At 45.8% G+C, this 15,810-nt stretch overlaps 2 pseudogenes; both read right to left on the bottom strand.

Annotated features, from left to right (window-relative positions):
• Positions 1–242: 242 nt before the first annotated feature.
• Positions 243–1,172, bottom strand: LOC136118557 (diacylglycerol kinase zeta-like; annotated as a pseudogene).
• Positions 1,173–11,634: 10,462 nt separating this feature from the next.
• LOC136119120 (ribose-5-phosphate isomerase pseudogene) lies at positions 11,635–12,397 on the bottom strand (annotated as a pseudogene).
• Between the last annotated feature and the right edge of the window lie 3,413 nt (positions 12,398–15,810).

Raw genomic sequence — 15,810 nt, forward strand, 5'->3', positions numbered from 1 at the left:
GGTCCTGAGTCCAGCCTTAGGTCTGGGCAGCTCCTTTCCTGGGGAATGGGTCCCCTTGTAGCTCTGCAGCTGGCACGTTGGCAGTAAGGCGGGCCAGGAGGGGGTGGTCATCATCTGGCTGGTCCCCCCTACTGCCGAGTGTTGGCCTCACAGCTACACAGCCATCTCCTGGTCCTCTGACTGGATAATCAGGTCACGCTGCCCATTTCTAGGTAGGTGGCCGCTTGGCGTCCTGAGACTTCTCAGCCTGCCGGGGGCATGTGACCCTCCTACTCTGTCTTCATAACGAAGGTTCCCGTCTCCAGGATGTGGTGGCAGGTGGTGCAATAGTCCATGGCTGCCACCTGGTGCAGATAGGTCTCCCCGTCTTCCTCCACAGCATCAAGGTGGGGTGCGGGGGGCGGCGGTGGTCCAGAACGTTGCAGACCCTTTCCCTGCTGCCGGTACTGACCATGGGGTGCAGGAACTGGTGGTCCCCACAGCTTGGGGCAGCGTCTGGATCTCACAAAAGTCCTTCCTCTCGGCAGCCTCGTGCAGCTCCCCTGCAGAGGTGCGGCATCCCTTGCAGTGACCGAGGCACGGGAGCAAGGTGAGATGGGGAGAGGGGACGTGGGAGGACAGGCCGGGCGATGGCCCCAGCAGCTCTGGGTCCAGCATATAAATTTCACTGCATGTGATCTCAGTCACATAGTTGAGGGGTTCCTGGCCTCGGTCAATCGTGTAGAAGTGGCTGACAGTGGTGGTCTCCAGGAAGCACCACCTGGGGGCCAGTTCAGGCACATCAGGGATGTGACTCCCGCCCCTCTGGGCTCCTGCTGGAGCCTCTTGATGTGGGCCTGGCAGATGTTCTAGGTCACTGTCACCTGGGACCACCACCTTGCCCAGTGGCACGGAGGCCTCCTTGAGCGACACCTTGCAAAGCTGGCGTCGTGGCTGTGCGTGCTGGCTGCTCGCCTGGATCACCCTGCAGCTGCCTGGGCACTGGCAGCTTCGCTCTGCAGGGTGGCTGGGCTGCAAAGGAAGCTGAGAGCGTGTTAGGCTGCGAGCTGACGGGGCATCCCGTCCACCTGCACCCGGATGGCCTTGGCCGTGACGAGCACTGCCTCGTGGCGCTGCGTCAACCTTGCGTGCCCGCACCTATGGGGCTGCCCGGGACCCCCCGGTGAAGCCATCGACCTTGCCGCGGCCATCCTCCTGCCACTAGGGCTCAGAGTGTGGGGACCCCCGAGGTGGCCCCAGGCATGGTGCCTGCACCGTACCCGCGTGTGTTCAGGACAGCGATGCCCTGAGGTTTCAGGTCTGAAGCACCGAATTCTTCTGAAAGACCCCACCTGGGCAAAGAATAAGCATACACATCCTCACTTGGTTTTGGATGTGCAGAGCCCAGTAAATAGAAAGACAATTAAAACCCAACTATTAGGGGCTTCCCTGGTGGCGCAGTGGTTGAGAGTCCGCCTGCCGATGCAGTGGACACGGGTTCGTGCCCCGGTTCGGGAAGATCCCACATGCCGCGAAGCGGCTGGGCCTGTGAGCCATGTTCGCTGAGCCTGCGCGTCCGGAGCCTGTGCTCCGCAACGGGAGAGGCCACAACAGTGAGAGGCCCGCGTACCACAAACAAACAAACAAAATAACCCAACCATTGGATGGAACTTTGCAATTCTAAGGAATTCTAACTAAAACAAACATTTTTATTTCCTTGCTAAACTATACTAGGGTAATAGAAGGGTATTTCTGGCCATGATCAGAAAGTTTCTCTGAAGGCTCTTTAGCCCAAGCCTCCTCATGTGTCTCCTGGTTACCACCACTGACCTTCTGAGCAGACAGTGGTTGACTTTTTACCTCTGCTGAGTCAAAACACTCTGCAACAGGGCCCAAGCAGCTCCTGATCTGCTTTTCACACCATCAGAAAGGTTGTAAGCTGAAGTAGCAGTGAGTCAAATGCCACAGTGAAATAGAAGAAGAATGCTATCCAACAGCGCTGTGCCCCTGAACTAACTTCCTTGAGGTCATCTGAGTTACCAAATCCCCTGGGCTTTTTCCATTACCTGCTTGACTCTCCTCTTGCCTTTGACACTATGTACCTTTCTCATCTCTGGCTGTTCCTACTGTGGAAGCACAGACCATGCTTACGTGTTGGTGTTGGTCCGGTTCTGACCTTGGTCTTCTCACTGCACACACTTCCCAGGTGAGCTTTCCTCAGGAACGGATGTGTCCCGACTCTGTTTCTAGCTCAGATTCCTCTCCCGAGTTCCAGATGAATATATATAACTGCCCACTGGGTATCTGTGCTTCCGGATACCCCAGGACCCCAAATTCAGAAGGTCAAGTCATCTCCCTTCCATTCCTTCCCGATCTTCTTTCCTTCTCATCCTTACTTCGTGAATGGCACCATGTCCCACTCATTTTCCAAGCAGGAGTCTTTCTTAATGTCTCCATTATTTCAAACGTGAATTCAGTTAACAATTTTGCTGATCCCTATCCGCTTAAAAATCCCTAAATTAGGAAGCAGGTAAAGAATAGTTGGAAAACACCTAAAGGCATTGACCTGTATTATTCTCATTCAGGGGATGAAGCCGTGGCACATGGGACTGTTTCTGAGTAAAAGTGAGGCATTTTCATGCTTGCAGATCAAGTTTATCTCACCCCTCACCTCCCACTTCCCACCTTCAATCTCTTCACACTGTCATCAGAGTGTAGTTTCTGAAACTGAAATTTGATTCTATCATTCCACTGCTTAAAGGCTTATAGCTTTCAGGAAATAATCCAAACTCCTTAACTGGTACTTCATAAGCTGGCCTGGTCTTGCTTACCTCTTTGGTGTCATCTTTGAGATTCAAATTCTCCGCCCCCGCCCTGGGAAGCATCTAGAGCTCTCATTCTGATCTTTCTCTTGACTCTGTACTTTCAGTACGACTCCCACCTGCAGCCCCAGCTTTGGCATAAAGTACTCCTACTCCTTCTTTAAAATTCATCTCTGGAGTCATTGTCTCTGCGAAGTCTTCCCTGACTCTCTTGCCTTGAGTTTGGTGCTCCTGTCCGTCCCTCCTTTCCCTCCTTTGCATTGATTAGAAATTTGAGAAGGGCTCTCTGCTCTCTTCTGCAAAACCCTTTAAAAGCACTTTGACATCCAGTCCTGGGTTCTGCCTTGGCTAGAGGAGAGTTAAAGGGAATGACTTGGTTTGTGAAGTCATCCTATATTATTCTGGGTGGACTGAAGGTCCAATTATTTCTGATTCTCTGGGAGTCCACTTCAGGCTGAATTCTCTTTCTCAACTTTGTCCTGATATAACCCTCTTCCTCCAGGATCAACCAAGGACTAGGATTCAGGAATGCCTGGATCTATTCAACTGTCATTATGTGGGACGTCCGTCTAGGTTCAGATCTAGGGCTGTGTGTGTGTGTGTGTGTGTGTGTGTGTGTGTGTGAAGAGAGAGCTGTAAGCAGAGAGACATGGAGGTGGAGTGGGGGGAGACAGAGAGACAGCTTAATATGTCTTTTCATCTCCTTCTCTCCTTCTCTCATTCTCTCTCCTTTCCACATATTGAGGGCTAATTAAATGCCAGGCATTCTGCCTCAGTCCCTTATATGCATTCCACTATTGTATATACACTATTTAATCACAGTGATCACATGTATTTAATCCTCACATCTTAATGTTTAGAATACCGAAGTAGTTTACTTGGTCATCCAGCTAGTGATTTACAGAGCTGGATTGAAATACAGGTCCTTCTGACTCTAAACAAGCTTTCCTAATTTGTATGAGCTTTTACATTAAACTGCTTGTAAAAACCCCACTTGAAAATAATTACATTATGGATGCCATTTTCTTCTTCTTCTTCTCCTCCCCCCACCTTCTTTTTCTTTCCTTTTACCTGGAAATAGACAGTGAAACCCATGACCAGCAGGATGTGTTGTCACAGAATAAGTCTTGGGTTTCATATCAGGAAGTTGAATGCAGCTGAGACCAGCTCACTCTTGTCAATAAACTCTAGGAAAACACAGACCATGCATTAAAAAAAAAATTTTTTTTTTAAATTTTACTCTGAACCAAATCTGATTAACAAATATTGAGTCTCCACAGGACTTTTATGCTATCAATTCATAATTAAAATGATCCTACCCATCCCCTCTCTTCCCTTTTCCCCAACCCCTCTTATTTTCTGATTCTTTTTATCTTGATGAGACTGTCAGATGGAAATCTGCTTTGGAAGGAAGGAACGCTGGTCAAAATATATGGCCTTGGGTCCCCGTGCTTTGCTGTCCTGGGTGGGAGGTGTGGCAGGTACAGGAAGGGCTTGGGAGGGGCAGGAATGGGTGAAGAGGGCAGGGCTTGCACACAAAGGCATCCAGGGTGGGTCACTTGGCTGTGGCAGGCACTGCTTTGTCTGGGACTGTCCTGGAGGTGAATTCCAGTGTCCCTGAAGGAATGACAGAGCTGCAGAGCCATGCTGTCTCCTCAGGAAAATGTATGGCTTTTGTTCCACAGTCTTGGGGGCAGGGATCAACTTCCCTCTTCTGTGATTTTTGGGTCTTTAGTTAGCGATAAATGATGTGATTAGCTAATGTACCCTCCAGTGGAAGAAAGGGACCCTCTAAAGACATTCAGAATGACTGAGCTGTTTGCTAGAGGTAAGAGGAAGGTGAAAAACTGTCCCCTCATCCTTGCAAATTTGTTTGGGTTTCTTTTTTAATTTTGAGGGACTGGAATCTCTTACTGTAAACATATTTTGTTATGCAAATGCCCTGTCATCCCCCCCACCCCACTGCCCCTTCCAATCCCCTCCAGAATTCCTAAATTAGAGAGCAGGTAAGTGGTAATTAGAAAACGCCTAAAGGAATTGAGCTGTATTGCTCTTGTTCTGAGGGTTACATCTTGGCATTTGTTAGAAACTTTGAGTTGAAAATGAAGCATTTTCGTGCATCAGTTTTGGGGAAAGTCTCTTCTGGATTTTTTGGTTGCGTATTTGAATCAACCCTTCTTCACTGAGCGCTTCTTACCTGAGTCAGGGAGCATGCGAGCTGCTGTGAGGGAAACAAAAACAATCACAGAGACCTCTGCCCTCAGGAGTTTTCGGACTCTGAAGAACCAAGCTGTTTACCCCAGCAGACTGTGGGCCACTGAAAGACAGCGTCTGTGTGTACGTAGCTTTGCGTTCCCGGCACCTCACCATGCTTGGCGTCTGCTAAGCGTTTCAATATAGAGTGACTGACTGAAGAAATGGCAAACATAGTAGGAGAACAGTGTATGCTCAGTGCCCAATAAGGGGTGCCTTCTAGAGATGCTCCAGCAAAAGGAAGCAATCCCTGTGGGGTGATTGGACAGGCAAGGCTTTCCAGAGTACCTGACCTAGTTCTTGCAGGATGAAAAGGTTAAAAGGCATGTTCTCTGGGGCTGAGAAATGATGGGCAAACTGAGAATGGACCAGTCTGAGCTTGAGACGGTTTGTGCTGGGGAGAGGGGGATTAAAAAAGAAAAAAGGAAACTCCCTGAATTGTAAATGCCATTGGGCTCAGCCAAATTGCAATCACTATTTTTCTCTTTTTGTTGAAGGTCTACAGTGGGGTGAGATCAGTTACCGTTGCCATCTTATTTACTGAATGGAGCTGGTATGATTCTAGGTCTGGTCTGAAGGGTGCAGAGTACCTGCGTGGTTTAATGGAGGTCACGACCGTTGCTAGAGAGACTAGAAGTCCCTGCTCCACTGAAGGTGAGAATGGCAATGTCTTGGCCTTGAAGGATGCCGTGCTCATTCCTTTGAAGTGTTTTATTAAAATATTTAAGCATATTTCCTTCAGTTTGGCTTCTTGTTAGTCTTTTTTACTGTTGTTGTTGAACGGCTGACTCAGTTGAAGAGTTCATTTGGTCAGTTTGCGATGGGATGTGGGTACTTTCCACATCTTTAAGTTGTGAAACCATCTTGGAGCAGTCTCCACCTCCCATATAAAATGTGTGAATTTGCAACATGGACAGAGATAATGTAAAGGGCAAACCCACTTCTCCCAGGTGCCCACTATAACCCTAGGATTGATACCAGGAGCATCTCCAGAAAGCACTCCCAGCAAGTCTCAATATCCTCCTCCATCTCCCTAGACACACAAGCTATTCTAAGAGTACAATAAAATAGACAAATGCAGATGACAAACCAAAAATCAGGATCAAGGGGAAGTACCAAGGAGCTTTCAATTAACTGAGGATCCAGTATACCTCATCAGTACAAGGGGAAAAAAAATTAATGTTTCTAATGGAGCAATATACAAATATATACAAATCAATGAGATGCAAATGAAGTGTGTAATTTCTGAAGGGACACGGAGCAAAGGAGATAAAATGTATGCTTAAGGGAAAAACATCCCAAACATAAAATGACTTGAGTGGATGCATTTTTGTCAGTAGGTTTGGAGACCAGAAGGTTCTGACTCAGAGTGGAAAATGAATAATTTTTGTATGAGTGAGGATAAGTTACAGCCACATAACCAGACAGAGCCCTGAGCTATCGGGAGGGCAGGAAGTAGGTCGTGTTCTTTGCTCTGTTTAACCCCCTGTGCAGAAACACAGAGGGATTTGCATGAAGCTTTTCTTTTCCACTTTGTTGGTTGCTTTCAGTCGTGTTCGATGAATCAGTCATACCAACCTTTGAAAGTTAGGGAGAGAAAGATTTGAAGAGAGAATGGAGGTATTTCTAAGCTCCACTGAAGCTCGCTGGATTAGAAGAGCTTCAGTGATAACAGTATTTCTTATTTTGCTTCCTTGACATCTTCCAATGAGCTCAAAGCATTTTATAGACACTATCTCATCAATTCTTTCAACATCCTAGAGAGGAAGGTGGTGTCAGGGGTCATTTGTCATCACTTTATGGATTCAGAAATGGGACCAAGTCACTTCTCAGAAAGTGATTATTATTTGGGGCTGTTCAAGAAAGTCACCAAAGGTTTTTGAGTCCATTTCTAGAGTCTTCACGCTGAACCCTCTCTCATCTCCTCACGTCTTTTTGATCAGATGTCTGAAACATCTGATGTCTGAAAGAAAGAGATACATTTCTGACAGATTATGAGCTTCTTAGGGTTTCAGCGCTGGGCTTACTTTATCCTGGAATACTTGCATGGAAAAATCTCTAACCTCTAAAAAATGGTCTATTGCATCCTAAAACCCAATATCTATGAGCGAATCTTTTAGTGATTTTGTGCATCCAGGTTCCGTGTTTCCACTGAAGGCCCTTTCTTTCCAACACCTCCGCCTACTACCTCTTTGACTGTATCGTGAGCTCTGGGAGGGGCAGACATGGTGGTGGTTTTACTTTTCTATCTCCTAGTACCCAGCATCTTTCCCAAGATAGGCTTCAGTGACTGTTAGCTGAACATATGACTGGTTATGTGTGTAAACGTGGTGAAACACAGCAGCAAGAGACCCTCAGTTATTGTAATTTAAATTCAGCCTTTCTTACTCTGTCTCAGCAAAGGTTTGGGGATATAGGTCCAGAACGGGGCCTTTCCCTCTTGATGCTACTGATACAGCTGGGGTGAACTTTTGGAGGGCTCTACTCAGAGTTAAGGTTTTTAACAAGTTGGATGTTTAGGCCTCTTTCAAGATGAGTCCAATTTCTCATTTGAACTGAGGGACCCTGGGACCCACCAAATTGGTCCTGTCATGGATGTGATTTCAGATACAGCATTCCAGGTTTTTCTAGAAGCCCCAACTTCCCTCCCCCCAAGATCCACACCAGACTTTCTAGTTCAGTCTGTTGGCCAGCCTGCGTTCGCCAGGTATGGCTAGCTGACAGTTTGTCTGTGGGAAACTGTCACTCTGGAGGTAGCTTTTCTTGGTTTTCCTGACCGTTAATGGCTAAGAAGTTTGGCCTTTCTCTGGTCTCACTAAGTCAGGGACTGCAGTGATGAGAGTCAAATGTGCTTTTGACCACAAAATCAGCAGGCAGAAAATCCCTTTGAGAAACTTTGCCATGCCACAAATGACTCTCGAGGGCCTCGAGCAGTTGGGCCTTTCCTGGCTGCCCAGAAGGGCAGCTGTGCTCCGTCAAAGGGCCATAAAGGGTGGGTGGAGGTGGAAAGTAGAAGGGTGGGGAGAGGTTCTGGTCCTCAGGGAGTCCTTGGGGCTTTGGCCTTGGGTAGTTTCCTCTTTCCTTGTCTATCCCTGTCCTTTAAAGGACATCCTAACTAAATTTATTTTCTGGGCCAGGGATTCTGAACTTTTGATGAACCATAAAATTCCTGATTTTTAAATTTCTGAATGCTCCTGGCATCCTGAAGAAATTTCCAAAGCCTTCAAGAGACCACAGGGATTTTTTTTTTGTGGTACGCGGGCCTCTCACTGCTGGGGCCTCTCCCGTTGCACAGGCTCCGGACGCACAGGCTCAGCGGCCATGGCTCACAGGCCCAGCCGCTCCGCGGCCTGTGGGATCTTCCCAGACCGGGACACGAACCCGTGTCCCCTGCATTGGCAGGCGGACGCTCAACCACTGCGCCACCAGGGAAGCCCCACAGGGATTTTTTAAAAAATAAATTTATTTATTTTATGTTTGGCTGCATTGGGTCTTCATTGCTGCGCGTGGCCTTTCTCTAGTTGTGGCGAGCGGGGGCTACTCTTCGTTGCAGTGCACGGGCTTCTTATTGTGGTGTCTTCTCTTGTTGCGGAGCATGGGCTCTAGGCACGTGGGTTTTGGTAGTTGCAGCATGCGGGCTCAGTAGTGTGGCACGCGGGCTTAGTTGCTCCACGGCATGTGGGATCTTCCTGGACCAGGGCTTGAACCCATGTCCCCTGCATTGGCAGGTGGATTCTTAACCAATGTGCCACCAGGGAAGCCCAAACCCCAGGGATCTTAAAATGTGGAAGAAGACTTGCTCCCTCTTTTTATTTTTCCCCCCACTGGGCATGTGAGATTCAAATTCCTTCCCAGAGTCTGGAAAAGTTGGTTGGTTTCAGCTTGTCCCTCCAGGAAACTCAATTAAATTGTACCAGGCCAGGGCTTCCCTGGTGGCGCAGTGGTTGAGAATCTGCCTGCCAATGCAGGGAACACGGGTTCGAGCCCTGATCTGGGAAGATCCCACATGCCACGGAACAACTAGGCCCGTGAGCCACAACTACTGAGCCTGCGCGTCTGGAGCCTGTGCTCCTCAACAAGAGAGGCCGCGATAGTGAGAGGCCCACGCACTGCGATGAAGAGTGGCCCTCACTTGCCACAACTAGAGAAAGCCCTCGCACAGAAACAAAGACCCAAAACAGCCAAAACTAAATACATTTATTAAAAAAAAAAATTGTACCAGGCCGTTTCTTTTTTCCCCCCCATTTTTTCACCTGTTTCATTTGTGGGCTTGTAGTGGAAGGACTGGCCCTATAGGAATATGGATCCTATCAACAACTTGTGCTTCATTTGCAGTTAGACACTTTTTAAAGAAAATGACATTCTTTTTTTATCTGTGATGCAGCCTTCTCCCCATCTAGTGTAATTTTCAAATTTTTAGTTTCACTTTGGAATCTACCTTTTGAGCTGCGTTGGTTTCCCTTGGCTACCTGTGGTTTGCACTAGTTCTGTGGCTGGGATGTTACTCGGGTCACCTTGGCAATGTGAAATATTTGCAAAAAATAAAACAAGTCTCTTGTTTTTCTTTGCACCTTGTTGGAAAAGGATGAATTTAGTACATACCTGTCAAAACCAGAAACCAGTTCTTTTTCCCATCCTGTCAATGAGGAATGGGCTGTCCTGTCCAGGTTTCCATTCCCTCAAAACACTCAGAATAACAGCAATGACCTATCTGATCACTTTATTCTAATCTAAACCAAATCATGCCCCTCTCCCCCGACTTCTCTCCTTTTCTCTTTCCCCTTCCTCCCCCAAAGCAGTTATTCTCAACCTAGCTCAGCAAGAATCGGCAGGGGCAGGGGTTATCTTCCTCATTTGATTCATGAGGACAGAAATACAATAGAGAGTTCAGAGTATGAATTCTGGAGTCAGAATGACCTGAATTTTGGTTCTGCAACTTGCCAGCTGTGTGATTGTAGACTTGCTGTTTGACTTCTCTGAGCCTGTTTCTCCTTCTGTAAAATGGTGATTTAATGGGACCTGTGACCTAGGGTCCCTGGAAAGGTTAAACGAGATGCAATGTGAAGAGTTCAGCACAATGCCTGGTACAGAGTGAGAACTCAAGTGTGGTCACCCATGTTGTTATTGTTATTAATCTGAAGAGCATTGGTCCCATGAGATAGTCTCTGAAAAAGAAAGCTGCGGTCAGCTAAGATGGGAGAATGGTGGATGTTGGTCCACCTCTGAGTGCACGTGATAATGACATTCACATAATAAAGGCTCTGAGAAGAATGGTTAAGAAACCTATTTATTTTATTTGATCAAGTATTTACCCAAATTACTTGTCTACGGAAACCCTCTCTTTATTAGTGTTCCTTGCGGCACACTTGGGAAAATCCTCAGCCAGTGGGATTTTTAACCACCTCCCCCAATAATTACCGAAGTTTGCAGAGTTGATTACATAGGCGTGTAATAGATAAATCCCACAATTTACACCAAAACTTTTCTCACCTTGAGAAACACAAGGGACCATGCATTGAAGACCATCTGGTACTGTGATGTGTTTTAACTTTTTTTTCCTCTTCCTCCTTGTGAAATTATCAGTTTATTATAGACCAAATATGCCTAAAGGGAATATCTAATTCCTACCCAATTTTTGCACATCGATCTGACCTATTACCAAGTCAAGTACTATGGAAATTCAAATTTAACTATAGAAACAAGGTGCCCTTCACGGAAGAGGCAGAGGTCTTTTCTATTTTTATTTATTTTTTTGTTTGGCACCATACTGTTTTATTTCAACCTTCAAACAATATAAAGAGGTAACAACTTCTGATGCTGAACCATGCAAATAACAATAAGGGAACAAAAAAATATATTAACGACAAAAAGACAATCATTTAAATGTGCTCCACGGCAGTGCTTTGGCAAGTACTTCTAGCCAATGGCTTCCAACGAGAGGGGTCTGAATGAACCCCCTGTTCTAGCAAAAGAGACCCCACATTTTCTCCCTGGTGGTTTACACATTCTGAGTCACACACACCACACCCCTCCTTTCACCGGACTTTTGTAATTCACATCTTACAACACAGTAACTACACACTGTGCGTCTGTACACAACAAAAACTAAAAATAAAACAGGGTGGTAGAAAAGTAAACAAACTTCAGGGTTTCCAGTAAGACATCAGGGAATCACTGCTGGCTGGGCCCTTCATTTCACCAGTTTAAGGAAAAGTTTGATTTACATTTCTCAGGAAACCCAATATTCACAAGCTTAACCAGCAGGCTCAAGTTAAAAGTTGAAAAGACAGTCCTCCTTTTTTTTGGTAAATGTTTCATATAAAACATGAAATCAAGTTCTACTTTATAAAAAAACAGCTAAGTATTTTTAATAGTAAAATATATATGCTTATAATTCTCTTTTTAAAAAGACATTTAATAACAATACTTCAGAAGACTGGATATAACCCTCAACCCCCCACCCTGCCAAGCTGTCCACCTGGCACAGATACATTAAGGCAAAGGCTCCTGGAGGGGCGTGTCCACCTCGGCACTGGGCTGGGGATGCAATAGGAGCACATTCCGCTCCTGCAGGGCCGGTTTAGAAAGGCTTCTCCGTCATGTTCACCGAGCCATCCTGCATCCCGAAGTAGACTCTCTCTGCCATGTTGATGAATGGGCCCGTGTCCACCACGCCGGGGATCGTTTTGATAGTTGTGTTCACTTCACTCCATTTGTGGACCCGCTCAAACTTCCAGTCCAGGATAAAACTCCCATTATCCATCACCACAGGGCGTGCCTTGTCGACAGCCATTCGAAGTTCAATCACACCCCCAAACTTCTGGGTCACAGCTCAGCTCACAGGCCATCGGGATGACCTTGATGGAGATTCCCTTGTGCCACTGATCCCCGAGGTTCTTTGAATCTTTCCGGAAATTGGCAATCACGATGAAGCGACTGGCATTGCCAGCCACAATTTTCTCCTGGGTCAGGCAGCCTCCACCACCCTTGACGAGATTGAGATCAGCATCTACTTCATCAGCGCCATCAATGGCAAGGTCAATCTCTGGTCGTCGGTCCAGGTCACCGAGAGTTCAGCCATACTGCAGGATGAGCTGGTGGGCGTAGAAGGAAGTGGGAATACAGACGAGATTCAGATTCTCTTGTTTCACTCTTTCAGCTATTTGTTGCACAGCATGGACGATTGTAGAACCACTCCCAATTCCCAGCACTTGGTTATTCCTCACGTGGTTCTCCACAGCCGCGCAGCCTGCCAGCTTCCGGGCCTCCTCGGCCTTGGGCATCGTGGAGGGGGCCAGGCAGACGCTGATAGCATCCCCGCCACCGGTACTTGTGCTGGCAGCACCGAAATGCCAGGCAGAGGTCTTTAGATCACCAATGAAGCTAACTAACTACGTGGCTCTCTTTATTAACCCTGTGCGCTGATCAGGTGAAAATGTTACCAAGGGTTATAGTTATTATAATAAAGGAGTCATTGTTTCTTGTGCGTCAAGGGTTCTGATGTAACTAATGTGTATACACGCAGAAGCACAGTGGTGCCTTCCTGCTGTTTACTAGTTTCTAAAACCCAGTTCCTTGGAGGCAGCGGGCTCAAGAACAAAACCAGCACAGAAGCAATGGAAGTGCCTTTGTCCTCCAAGTTAGGACACTTCTTTATCCGGAAAGTTTTAGGACAAGGGCTGTGTGGGAAAAACAAGCTCTGAACCAAGATTAGATTTGGGAGGAGTGTGAGGCTAAGGGGCTAGATCAGCATGGGGGTAGGGGGGTGCTTCCAAAAGAGGGGCTGGGCGTGGAACACGACCACGTGTGTCCCAGAGAGAAACTTCCCAAAGGGCTTTCTCTCCCAGGCTTGGTTCAGAGTGATTGCGGAGCAAAGTGTAAAGTCTAGTTTTGGTGCCATAGGATTTCTGGGACAACCTCAGTTGCAAATATTGTGTTCCATCAGCTCTATGTGTACTCTTGACTGTATTAGAATCACATCTTGATCTTAAATTAAGGCCATGATCACTTACACCCCCCAAGAGAGAATCAGGAAAATCAGTCCTATCATTCCCAAGGTGTGTTTTATTTCTCTGACACTTGCTTCTTCTCTGAGCTACAGTTTTGCTTCTTTATAACATGGGGGCTTGGAATAGATCATTTCAATGTTCTAGAACAAAGATTTTGGCACTGAATGACTTGAGACAAAGCGTTAGATTATTACTCTACCGTCATGAATTGTTACTGTGTGTGAAGTGCTCACTATTTTCTCTGCGGTGATTTTTAATTTCCAGAATGGCATGTGTTCATTTGGAACTCAAAGCCCCATCCCCTAACCGTGATAGCTGCCACCAAGCTGGGTGATTTTTAACAACCGCTCCAAGTAGCTGGAGTAATTACTCCTTGTTTAGTCAATAGCACAGTTAGTAGTGAAAATGTCAACAAGTTAAACAACCTACCAGGTACGTTTTCTAAACTGCCCTAAAGGCAGACACAGCCAAATGCTATCAGTTTCGATCTTCCATCTAAACCCAAGATCTACCCCCAATCCTGGTGTTAGAACAGAGCATGTGTTTGCATCTTGCTGTGGGAAACAAGGATGCCATCTTTTGTCAAAAGAGGGCCAAGTCTTGGGAGATACTATAAGGAGCTTTATTTTTTTCCCCTCTTTCGCTGTGTGATGTTTTGTTTGTTCTGCAGCCCTGAAAATAAATGCCAGGCAAAGGCTCATGTAAATGAAGACTGTTTGTTCCTTCAAGGGAGGCCGAGTTTACAAACAGAAGCCTTAGGACAAAGCAGGCACTCTGGAGCCATTGTGGTTGGCTGCCCGTGAATTCCATCTGAAGAGCACCCTGGCCCCTAAGAGGTGAATGCCTGCAGGTATTTGTATCTTAATGGAAGAAGGGGGATTTCTCATCTCTGCTATAACAGCAATAACTGAGTTACATATTCTACTTTCTTGGGTTGAAAACCTGGGTACAACAGGTCTCCTGTAGGAGATTGTTCTAAAGGGAATGAGACTCAGAGCTGAGCCAGTTGCAAATGGACATTTGCTTGAGGATTTACCCAACTTAAAAATAAAATTGAGATATAATTGACATATAATATTGCATTAGTTTTAGGTGTATGACATAAAGATTCGATATTTGCATATACTGCAAAAAGATCACCACAATATGTCTAGTTAATACCCATCAGAGCCACCATTTTTTAAGCCACACTTTCCAAGATTTTAAGAAAGTTATTCCCATTGGGAAAGTCAAATACATTAATTTTTGTCATATCCTTCAGAAAAGTTTGGGTATGGAATAAAATAATTGTTAAATGAATACATGAATAAAGGAATTAATGAACAAAGGAGTTGACGAATGGATATATATGGAATGAGATGAGATCGGTGTTACAAATGGTGGTCCAGAACCACAAATCTTGAAGTGTTGATCTTTTCCTTAATCTCTTCATTGTAGCATTTGACCAATTTCTGCTATATTTGCGCTGTGGATTATGGTACTTTAGCCTCTGACCAGCCCAGGACAGTCAAGTATTGCTTACTTGCATCCCCCATTTTCAAAATAATCTTGTAAAACACAAACCAGAATGGAACGGAATAGACACAAGCGGAGCATGTTCTATCTCTTTCAGGTTTTCCACCATCACTTTCCCAGGTCCTGGTCTTGGTTTTCTTTTATCCCAGGTCATGTAGTACAGTAAGTTTTTATCATGATTGTACTCAAAAGGTTTCTTCTACAGTCCAAGATTCTATTACTCTGATTCTAATCCTTCTCCAAGTAGGGGTGTTCAACTAATCGCTAGTGGAGAAGTAGAATTTCAGTGGAGGGGTAGAATTGAATTCCATATCTGTCCTGAAATTCTCATTTGATTTAGGAAATGACTCACGTGAGTCCTACAGTATGAAAGCCACTGGGAAAGAAAGTAAACATCTCTTAAATGGGATTGTGTGCTCAAGATGGTTACATGGATTGACAAGAACATTTTTTTTGGCCACTCCACACCATGTGGAATCTTAGTTCTCTGACCAGGGATTGAACCTGTGACCCCTGCGGTGGAAGTATGGAGTCCTAACCACCAGACCACCAGGGAATTCCCAAGATATACACATCTTGAAAGAGGGTTTGATCCAAAAAGTAGAGGGCAGGAATTAGACCCTATAATGGGTGCTCATTTAACACTGTTTGTATAAATGAATTGATAATAAAATTTTAGATAATTCCTTTCTTTGGGCTTGTAACAGCCTATTGAGACTCCTTCGTCTTCAAACATTGAAATATTTTTATTAAAAATTTATTTCTTGTTTTAAATCAATTTAACCTCACTCCAACATTTTTGGAACATGTACGACGCTGTGTTCTGTGGTGTGTGATGGGTGCACATTGGAGAGCAAAATAGACAAGTCCCCTGCCCTTCATATTGCTAGAGTGTAGTGGTGGGAACCGGCGTTACACTGTATCTGAAAATATAATTAAAAATTGTGAGGAGTTCTATGAAGGCAAAGAACAGGAGAACATGCTATAAGAGAAAATAATAGGGTATCGGGGCAGCAGGGACACGCTTCAGGTTTGGAGATTCAGGGGAAGCCCTTGAAGAAGTGACATTTCAGTTGAAGCCTTAAGAATGAGGGAGGGCAAAGGAAGGAGAGGAGAAAGGGTAGTCCCGGCACCAGGAAGAATGTGTCAGAAGAACCGAGACAGGACAGAGTTTGGGGCACTTGGGGCTGAAAGAGAGCCAGTGTGGCTGGATCACAGGACACAGGAGTGGT

Source organism: Phocoena phocoena, chromosome 2, assembly GCF_963924675.1.
Source record: "Phocoena phocoena chromosome 2, mPhoPho1.1, whole genome shotgun sequence".
NCBI lineage: Eukaryota > Metazoa > Chordata > Mammalia > Artiodactyla > Phocoenidae > Phocoena > Phocoena phocoena.